The sequence below is a fragment of the Helianthus annuus genome, chromosome 1, assembly GCF_002127325.2.
Source record: "Helianthus annuus cultivar XRQ/B chromosome 1, HanXRQr2.0-SUNRISE, whole genome shotgun sequence".
In the NCBI taxonomy this organism is placed as follows: Eukaryota; Viridiplantae; Streptophyta; class Magnoliopsida; order Asterales; family Asteraceae; genus Helianthus; species Helianthus annuus.
In genome coordinates, this window is record NC_035433.2 from 77,303,797 (window position 1) to 77,315,070 (window position 11,274).

Consider the following 11,274-nt stretch of genomic DNA (forward strand, 5'->3'; position numbering starts at 1 on the left):
AACAGAAGTTTGCTGGATGGCATCAAAAAAACGATTAGGCCACGAGGGAAGCTCCTGGGTGGAAGAGTTGCCAAATGTCCTCTGGGCACACAGAACAATGCCCAAAACCAGCAACAATGAAACCCCGTTTAGCCTAACGTATGGAGCGGAAGCAATGATACCCGCTGAAACGGGATTGCCGTCACTACGCCGCCTCAACACAGGCGATGACAATGATAGATCTCTAAGAGAAGGCCTGGACTTACTGGAGGAAAGGCGCGAGGCAGCCGCCATCAGCGAAGCAAAATACAAGAAGGCATTGGAAAGGTTATAACAAGCGAGTGGCCAAACAGAATTTCAAAACAGGAGATTACGTCATGCGTGACAATGAAGCGACTAGAATGGAACCTTCAGGCAAGCTGGGCCCAAACTGGGAAGGCCCTTATGTCATTCAAGAAGATCTAGGCAAAGGGGCCTATCGCCTATCTCGGCTAGATGGCACACCAGTACCACGCAGTTGGAACATCGCTCAGTTAAGGAAATGTTACTTGTAAGACCTTGCTCCTAACAGCAAGAGTTAACCATTTTTCTCATTTTACAATTGTAACTCACCCGCAGTGGTGTCTTTTCGTTTTACATTAGTTCAATAAAAGACATTTACTTTTATCATAGGATACCATCGCACAACAAGTGCATACAACGGTAAAACTACAAACAACACCCTTAAACACGAAATATTTTCAATTACACAAGTCATAGGGTTAGAACATATAGCGCTTACGGCGGGTATCTTGGTAATAGATACACAAACCGCCACAAAACAGATAGGCATTTTTACATACACGTAACCTATCTTAAATAAACCAAGTACTTGTCCCTGTCGTTAAAAGCCAACACATGGGAACCAAAAAAGCAGAACATGTTCAAAAGCATCTACTGATGGAAGTTGGGTGCCATCACCACTGCAGGGGTACGCAGCACCACAACACCATCAACAAAAGTAGCTGGATCAACAGTCAGGTTGCCAGATGATTCACCATCCACCATCGGAGCCACCATTCCTGAACCGTCCATCTGTCGCTGCTTGGGAAAACCACCGGAGCGACGTTGGTACGTAAAACGATATCGCTGGTCATGATCCACTGGGATAAGATCTGTCAGGACGTCAGCTGACAAGGATGGCATTACAGGATCCACCGGCTAAGGGTCCTCGACGACAACACTTTGGCACGCCCGGTTTGCCCGGGCCGGAGCAGCATTAGGAAGTGGCTTTCTTCGTCGGAGCATCGACTTTGTCACCGGATGCTGCAACTGGAGTAAGCCATCGGCAGTATCCAACACTCGGAAAATTTCAGAAAGACTTTGCCTATACCGTTTTCTCTCCATCTTGTCCAACTACCAAATAAGGAAAAGGAAGGCAAATTTATAGAGAGGATGAAAAGGCTTGACAGTGGTGACGTTAGAAGCATTAATAGAAAATAATCATTACACGTCACAGAGCTATATTTTCAAAATACGGCGGTGTCAGAAATCATGACATTAGCATTAAAATGGCTGTCAAATCAAAACAGACATGGGCACCAAACCCAAGTCAAATAGTGTCATTAGCAAAACCACAAGAGTACATAACAAGCGAAACAAAATAAATCTATCATTCTTCTTCAGACTCCTCCGCGGGGTCCAGCATCAAACGCAGCGACTCTATACCATCTTCATTCACCTTGTCCATCAAATCGCCATAACAGGGCAGTGGCTCGGTGTATGCCGCTTCAAGGGCATTTGACATGTCACTTTGGAGTTTGCTTTTGACAGCATGAAACTCTGGAGGTATCTTGTCCAACTGATGGCACTCCATATAGCCTTTATACACACCATCATGATGTCCGGATCGATAAGCAGCAGCGGATAGACGATCAATCAGATTGGTAAAGGGGGCGACTCGCGTAAATACTCGAACGCCCCCACCAGCCCATTGGTTATCAACCAGTTCCTGTCGCCGCGAACAGCCGCCAACTGGCTAGTCAAATCATCCACCTCGGCGTTAGATTGTGCCAACGCATTTTCAACCTCCTTCAGCTGGGAAGCGGACGATGTAGTAAGCTTGTTATTCTGGGTGACAAGAAAATCACAATGGTCCTGGAGCTCCTTAACCTTTCCCTCTCGCTCTTCTAGCTCCGCCTGAAGTAGCCGGACTTTGGTATGGGAAGCTTCTACCTCGGCGGTCAGGCCTTGGTATCGTTCCTGAACCTGAGACACAAAATCAGTGTCAACACGGAACTTTTCCAATTGTGTCGATAATTCAAGTCTCACCTTTTGGGCCTCTGCTATGGCTTTCCGCTCCAACTCTTCCTGTATGCTCTTGGCTTGAGCCAGAACTCGGTCTTTTTCCGCCACATCGCGGGCCCACATTATCCTTTCTTCAGCAAGATGGGCAGTAACCCTTTTCAAATCCTCCTCAGCCTTGTTTTTCTCTGACAGAAACCTCGCTTCCTTCAACCCAGCGGTTTGAAGTTGACTCTCCAAGCGATGTTTATCATCCGTCAACTCTTGAATAGTAGCCCGCGCTTGGTGGAGTTGGGTGTTATCATGCATCCATCGATGACGAATTTCTGTCAGCCTTCGTGGTAGGCTCACAGAATCAGATATCGAGGATTTCATCAGATCTTCATTGTTCAACCCCTCCACGTACGCCGCCTCGGCCGGGGGATACGCCCGCTCAACCCAGTGTTGAATGACAGGGGGGAAACTCAGCCTTGAAGATTCAGCGATTTTCCATTGTGGCTGATAGCGTTTGTCTTGAGCATTGGGATCCCATCGAACGGTCGGTAAGAATAGGTCATCAATCAAACGGACACTGTCATCAGCAATGCCGCTGCTTGACCCCCCAGCTTCACTAGCAGCAGCACCGCCAAGGCTAGTCACCTCCTGTGCCACGGACACGGCGGTAACTTCTTTCTCAGCAACAGAAAAAATACTTATGGGCGAGTCGAACAAAGATGTACCAACGCCGCTTGTCCGTGGTGTAACAATAGGGTCGACGGTCACAGCTACAGATAAGGTAGGAGTGCGAAGCGGCATGGCACAGCTAATAGCAGCAGTAGCAGAAGCCTGGGTCTTGGGCTCCGTGGATACGCCAATACTGGAATCAGGCACCGACAATGCCACAGTTGACACAGGAGTTGATGCAACAACCCCAGGTTGTACTCCCACAGAGGTACCTGCACAATTAAATGACGCGATTTAGCAACATGAAGTTTTCAACCTACATAAGCATGCCAAGTCGGTTAGTATATACCTATTGGGAAAGCATGAGCAGCTTGTACTGCCTCGAAGGCACTTAGAGTAGGAACAACAAATGTTTTCCTCTTTTTCAAAGCACGACCAGGGCTCGTCATAACGGCGGCCAGAGGGATACCACGCTCAACACAGGCAGATTCCTCAATGGAGGTAACAGCCACGTTAGTCATCGTATGTTTCTTCCCGGTCAGCTTTATCCGAGCGGGTCTCTTCTCTGATGCAGAAACGCCGGTATTTGTAACAGCTGGCAGGGGGGAAATGTATACAGCAGGGTCCGCTGGTACGGCGGGTAGAATAAACTGCTCAAGATGCATCCCTAGCACATCCAGTTCTCCTTCGTCCAACACGCGGTCAACAGGCTTCAACACAAGATGCCGTGGAGGATCAACGAAATCAAACATACTCCATTCCCCTGCGTGATATGTGGGCGTTATTTATGAAATTTAAAGCAAATATGACAAAAGACAGGTTAAACATACCTGCATCATCCCTTTGAAATGAGGGGTATCGCCGGATATCACGCCACAACAAACTCATACCAGCCATCACCAGAGCACCTTCAGGGATAACCGTGCACTCGAAAGGACGACCACACAACTTCGTGTACAGAACGTTCGATACATACGCGTCCTCAGAAGGCCCATCATCTTTGACTTTATCCTTTGGCCCCTTTTCCCTCCAGTACATTTCACCAGGGATAACAGAGGCATCAATATAGAAAAACTTTTTCTTCCAATCTTTATCCCTAGAACTGGTAGGGATGTCCCTAAGGCAGGACACATCAGTATCTCTCCGGTCAAAGGTAAAGAAAGGGGATTTCCACACAAGCACGAAGAAAGCCCTAAACACAATAAGTTCCGGAATATGGCCTAAGGCAATGCAAGCAAATTCGAATTGACGAAGTTTCACCAAACCGAGGGGATGTAATTGGGAAATGTGAATACGGTAATAATCGAGCACTAATTTGAGAAACTTGGTGACGGGCAACCGAAAATTGTAGAACTTGAAGAAATCACTAAACAACGTGATTTTACCCGATTTCAGGGGAAACGCAGTATCCGTTTTGGACGGCAGTATAGGGTTCCATTCGGCCCGGATACCGTAGTCTTGAACAAGGTTGTTGTACGACGTCACGCCCCACTTGCAGAATAGCACGTCGGCAGTGGCGGCAGCAGAAGAAGACGATTCACTAGGTTTTGAGGCCATTTTTCGGAAAGAATGATAAAAGAACGATTTGGGGGAGAGTGATTTGAACCCTCACATATAGAGGTGTTATTTATACGCACAATTAACCTTTCAAATTCAAAAAGACGTACGGACGGATATACGTGTCCAAACAGGGTAAGAACAGTTGTCATCCCAATGATGACCCAACTGTCACATCCTATCTTTTTGCCGTCATTTCCTCAAAACATAACGGCAGTAAGCCCAACGTATTTGGCAATAAGCATAGTATAATAACTTTTCCTTTTTCTCTCTTAGTCCAAGCTAATGGATTTCTTTCCATGAACTCGGACTGGGGGGACATGACGAGGTATGACCCGCATCGGTCAACCCGACCCGGTTATAACCTATTATTTTAAATATAAATATAAATGATTATTCTAGAACTTTCCATATCCGCATGGAAGTTGCACAACCAAATCTCCAACTTTTCGGGAAGATCATGTAAATCCCTAACTTATCGGAATATATCCTAGGTTAGAGGAAATCCTAATGGAAAACCTATAAATAAAGGTAAACGTATAAGGTATGATCATCTTGCTCTCATATAACTTTCTCTTCTCAATTTCCTTTTACTTCCACAAACCGAGACTTATTCTCACGCCGGAGGGTGGTTACAGGAATAACCTCATTCCTGTAACGAGTCCTAACGGTGCTTCTGTTTTGCAGCTAAGCGTTCAGGTCACTAATCATCGAAGTCCTAACCCATAATCACCGCATAGGTCAGTGTTTCTTCACCATATTACATAAGTTAGTGACAAAGTGAAAATACAATTTAAAGATAGCCGTGTCCTTTAAAAGATTCATATCTTGAGTTGCCAAAACATTTCCTTGAGTAAGTTGAGTCCCTTCTACAGAAAGAACCAACCAAAAATTATAAGGATAGTCTTTTTAATAAAAGATACATGTTTATTTACTATTTTTATTTATGTTCGTTGGATCCAATTTTTGCAAGATCCGGTTCGGGTTTCAGAGATCTATTTTTTGGCGGTTGTTACACACATGCCAGTACTAATGAAGCATCTAATTTCTCTTGTGCAAGTAGTAACTTCCAGCTGGACTTATTCTAGAAAAGTTGGACTTTTGTCCTTTAACTTCTTTGTCTTGGGGAGCATGGGTAGCATGCGGAGCTAGCTTTAAAGTATTTTGAACCAGCCGACGTTCTTGCGTTTAGACGGGTTGGTGCGTTTCGACGGTTTAAGAACACCCCTATTACTCAAGACCCATTTGCCTTTTTCAACAACATGAGCAGGCCCAAATCAATGAACATGAAGCAATCTACAACTTCAAACAGGCATGGCAGCTGACTGCTATGCAAAATTTTAAGATTTGATTCAGACTTTGAAAATGGTAACAGAAAAATAGTAATATTGTTATTCAGTTTATTTCCTTTTTTGTCAATCACTTCTCAAAGTCATTTAGGTTTTGTTTCTTTGCTCCTAAAATTTTAGGTTACTTGCTTACAATTTGGCCCCCAAATCACTCATGTTTTAGTGTTCTTGTGTACGTTTTAGTCAAACAATTTGACTTGAAGAACTTACCTTCAAGAGCTCAAGAACTAATTGCATTTCCTTGAAAAAAATACCAACACGTCAAGCGGCTTCGATTCAAGAACTCACCGTTTTTACATCTTTTCACTATACAAATTATTTCAACCTCAAAATAATAAATCATATCGTATGTATTACAGTTTACACACACATACATATATACCTATAACAAACACACATATAAATGTACCTGAGTCAATGGCTGACCTTGCTTCCATCAATGATATGCAAGTGACCTATTCATGACCTGGTGGTAGTATGAGGTGGACCATATAACACAAAATTAACAGTAGAAATAAAGAATTAATAAACTAATATACTTCAAGAATGTTAAACCAAAATCATATTAAGTAGGAAGACTTACTTGCAATGTTAGACTCGGTTAAGTATGCCTGGTAGCGATCAATTTCTGTTTAAAATCAGAAAATTGCCGCTTATATATTATGCCAAATGCGCTAATTTAAAAAATAAAATGAAATTTTTACCTTGTCTCTAAAATCCGATTCAGAATCTAATATGGAGCTCGTATCCAGCATCTTAAAGACCAGGCCGAATTCAACGTTACTCGAACCTGAATTAGCGAATACCCGAAAAACCCGAACTTTAATTGGTGACTTGGATGAAGCTAGTTCATAGAGTTCAAGTTTTACAACTACTGTAATGATGTGCACTCCTATGAACTACTTATGCTCCAATGAAATTTGCCTAAAACTCTTTCGATCTTTGTACTCGTAATCTTTGACCCGTTGTTTTATGTTAACCAGTCGATGATTACGTTAATATCTTTTGAACATTCTATGCCCCACTCTTTGTTGTAAATGATTCTTTTAATTTTTTTATACACTTAATTACTTGCACTATAGTTTCATCATTCCATGTTAGATCAAAAGTATGAATCTGATAACTCAAAAAACCCTTGAATAAACATTTATTTCCCAAACTACCCTTGAATGGAAGGAGCAGGTATAATACCCCGTCTCTGCCTAACTTCCTCTAAATCTTCATGAAAATGTTTCTCATAATAAACACACATCGGGTCAGTTGCCTTCATACCTGCCCGAACTGCCCAACGGAAGTAATGTTTATAAAACAAAGATCTTTGTCTGTCACTAAACCTTGCAGTTCCTCCAATGACAGACACGAAGCACATTGGAAGCAACATTTGCTCAAATTCTATGACTTTTAATGCTAACTCACCAATCAAATTTGTTGGAAGACCAAAAAGGGGGTGCCAGAAATCATGCACTTCGCGTGCGCGCATTCTTACGTATGTGAGTTCTTCTGTTTCCATAAATCATACTGGTGGTCTATCGTCTGGTGAGAAGTTTCTTGATCCCATGAACTTCGCGTATGCAGCACCAAATGTGTTTTCTGGTAGGTCCCATGCGTGGCCCACATTGTTGGAGATGACACGTGGACGGTCGAGTAGTACTTCCTGGAATATGAAGATTTATTAGCACGTTATCCGTCCGCCATGGGTCAAAATAGGTAAACTTTTAGAATGAATCAAAACGGGTCAAGATTTATTAGAATGTTGTCAGTCATGTGTCAAAACAGGAAATTTTTTTTTAAAATGAATCGAAACAGAGTTAATTGACACTATCACAAAGGTTTTGGTATTTTATTTATTTCATAAATGATTAATATACCAAATATGATTAAAAAACTACGTGTTGTAATAATGATACAACTTTTTCAAGAAACCAAGTTAGGTCATCAGCACTTGAGAAAGCAATGGGTGACTTTAACCCTTAAACGCATTTCCTTTTTAGTCATTTTTATGTTAACTAATATTATCTGTTTTTAACAGTACAAAAAAACCAACTTTGACGTGTTTTTAACTAATTCACATACGAAAACAACAAAATAATAACAAAATACCATAGGTGACATTTTCGACCAATTTACTTGTGAATATGTCAACTTGGGTTGTGTTTAATCTCAATCAGGTCAAATAATTCCTTTGGCTACATCCAAATCTATTTTTAATGCATACACCCTCCTAAATCATTTAACTCAAAGACTGACATTATTACATATTAGAACATTAATTAACTATATACGTGTGTGTTTTAAATGTACAAATAGTGTTTGTGAGTCAACCCGCGCAGCCAATTATGATTGGTGTAACTATCTTTAGGGTGAATTAATATGATGGAATATATGTTTTGTGAATTTTTATAAGCCATAAGGCTTTACCAAACCTGGCCCGTTTTCACAAACCAACCTGCTCATATCCAATACCTCTAATAAACATCAGAAACAGTAAGCATATGTATAAAAAAGTTGATAGAATTATCATACTCTGCCTTTAGGATTCCTTTTCATTCTTTCAAGTACCCTCTCAAAAGCCGGTTTCCCAGTTGTCTCCCCCAAACCAGCGATCAAATCGACTCTCCTTGGGTCCACTAATGCACCAACTGCAGACCCACGCCTGTTGCCAACCACTAAGTCGGACTCGGGCCCCTTCTACCATGATATGTACGCTTAAATAACAAATACACTTGATATTAGAAAAAAACAAAGAAGTAAAAACATTTGCTCACTACCATAACTTTTATGTCAAACCAAAAATCATACGGTATTTCCTACCCAGAACAACATTAAAAACCGGCAATCACAAACGCAGCTTATGACCATCAAAAATCGCTGCTTGACAAAAATCACAATTCTCGTTTTCTTCATGCTTGATTAACTTCCCCGACACCTTCCCCCTAATTTGTGTGAAATATTGAATGGCAAATTGGTAAATTGCAACTATCAACAATAAACTCAAACAAATTAATAACAAAAATGTAACATAAATTAGGGATAAAACATACATCAGCGCCATGATCGAAGACGGATTTGCAACTGAATACGATCTATCTCTTTCTTGTTTGCTATAGAATGTGATTATTGGATCTGAGAAGGAAAAAAAGACGATTAATATGATTAGAATCATATGAAAAAAAGAAAAAAAATTTGCCAAAAAGTTGATACGCTAACTGAAAAAAAAAATAGAATCAGAGGTCACACTTACCCAACTCCACAAACCTGCTGCAGAAAATAAAATTGCAAAGTTTTTTAACCGGAAGCCTTTTCTTGTATTAACTCTCCCTCCCTCTCGACTAAACAGCTAAACTTCAACCTATAATGACATGAAAGTGAACTGAGAATACAACAATTTCATGAATAATTATTATATCCATATATAATCATCCTATAAAAAACGCCAGCCAATGGTAGCGGTGAAAGGTCATACATCAAATTTTGGGGGCCGGTTCCAAACCATAAACCGAATCGTGAAAACCAGTTTTTTGAACCGTAAACTAAACTGGTTCACTCCTAAACAAAAATGAACGATACATTTCAATTGGTATAACCAGCAACCAAAAATCACATTTTGGCTCAATGCAAACACATTTAACTTTCTTATTAAAAAAACTATGCTACTTTGCAATGTAATGTAAGCAAGTTGTAGTTAAAATAAACAACCAACGGAGTGCAGAACACATGCCTGGTATTAGTAACACCAATTTCATGAAGTGTAACGTAATGGACCACCTCTTTCCTCTTCTAGTCGTCTTCAAAGCCAATTTCCATGTTTTTGACGTTGCTCCACTCACTGCCAGATGGTCAATCTAGATTTTCACAACTTCCCCTTCGATCACTTCAGTCTCGTCTTTGATCCTTACACCAACAACCTTCCTAAAAGTAGGGGTGAGTAGAAAACCAATTAACCGAATAAAAAATAAATTAACAGACAAAACTGAACAAAACTGAACTCTTTGTTTGATTAACATACCTTGTTAAACAGGACAGGATTTCTTCACAGTTCAGCTGTTGCTCTGGTTTTGCCCAACAGTCTAAAAACAAAATATGATAGATTAATATGAGTTTAGTTGTTTCGTATAGAAAGTCCATGACCGGCACGTATAGTTGTTTCGTATAGAAATTCAACTATTTAAGTAATAAAATATCTATATGCTTCATGATATAGCTATTTTATATTACATATACTGATCTACTTAAGAGAATCTGATTGAAAGCTCACCCAAAATAACAGACAAAATTAACCAGGATTTATATGTTATAATATAAATATGTGTTAGTACATCTTATACATCAAAAAACGAATAAACTCGATCAACATCTAACCTGTCTAACAGTACAAAGTTCTTCAGAATCAAGATTCATTCCCATATACAGTTGACCACGCGCCCCGCACCTGATCAATTCACTTATCCGACATTGGATAGTAGAAAAAAATAATTAAAAATAAAGAGAGAATAACAAATATAGACTGACCTTAATTGGTGTTTTAAGTGAATGGTAGTGGCGATTGATCTTAAGGATCCCGAAACTCCATCTTCTACTCTTGATTCCCTGAAAATAGCATCAAAGTAAGGCATAAAATAAGGCCACACCATATCTATTCGAAGTATCATCTATTTAAAATAAGTTGTTGTCTTCCTTATATCTGTTGCCTTTGATTTACAAAATAACCAGGACCTATTGTATTCCCTATAATATTTTGATGAACACCAGACATGTTTTGAATGTTCTCCAAGTTCGAATTCTGACCAACAATTAAACCCTAATCCCAAAGAAGGAAGAAGTGTATCGAGAGATAACTTACTAATCGGTTTTGGATGATGGATCAGTTTTGGATGATGAATCGGCAACGAAGAAGGAGAAGAACCAGCGTATTGAAGAAGAGATTACATACCAATAGGATCCATATTGTTATTGGGTTATTTCGAAACCCATATATCCGACCCAACTAATGTCGGATCCCGTGTCCAATACTTGAGTTTTGGTTTGTGTATTCAGGAATTTGGTTTGTGTACACATAATTAGATCAATTCCTTCCCAAAATCAACCTCCACTAAATCAATAGATGACACATAAGCAAAATGGTTCCACCATTCAAAGACAAATGGCCCAAATCATCTCATTTATTAATATATATAGATACTCAAACTTAATTATGCTAATAAAACTAATACTTCAACTAACTATGGATGATAAATATAACTATCTAGGATTCGAATCAACGAAGAATGACTAGAGTGATGAGAGATATTACTTATTAAACTATGTACTTAACACTGATAATAGCAAGGGCTGGAAAAATGGAGCTGAATTGGAAAGAATGGGGCAAATTCAATTGTTTCATGTAGTAGTTTTTGTTTAGTTTACTTCACTGTTCTTGTTCCCTGTTCTTCTTTTTTCCTTACTG

General features: G+C 40.1%; 1 pseudogene; it reads right to left on the minus strand.

Moving 5' to 3' along the window:
• Positions 1–6,042: 6,042 nt before the first annotated feature.
• Positions 6,043–10,830, minus strand: LOC110869734 (annotated as a pseudogene).
• Between the last annotated feature and the right edge of the window lie 444 nt (positions 10,831–11,274).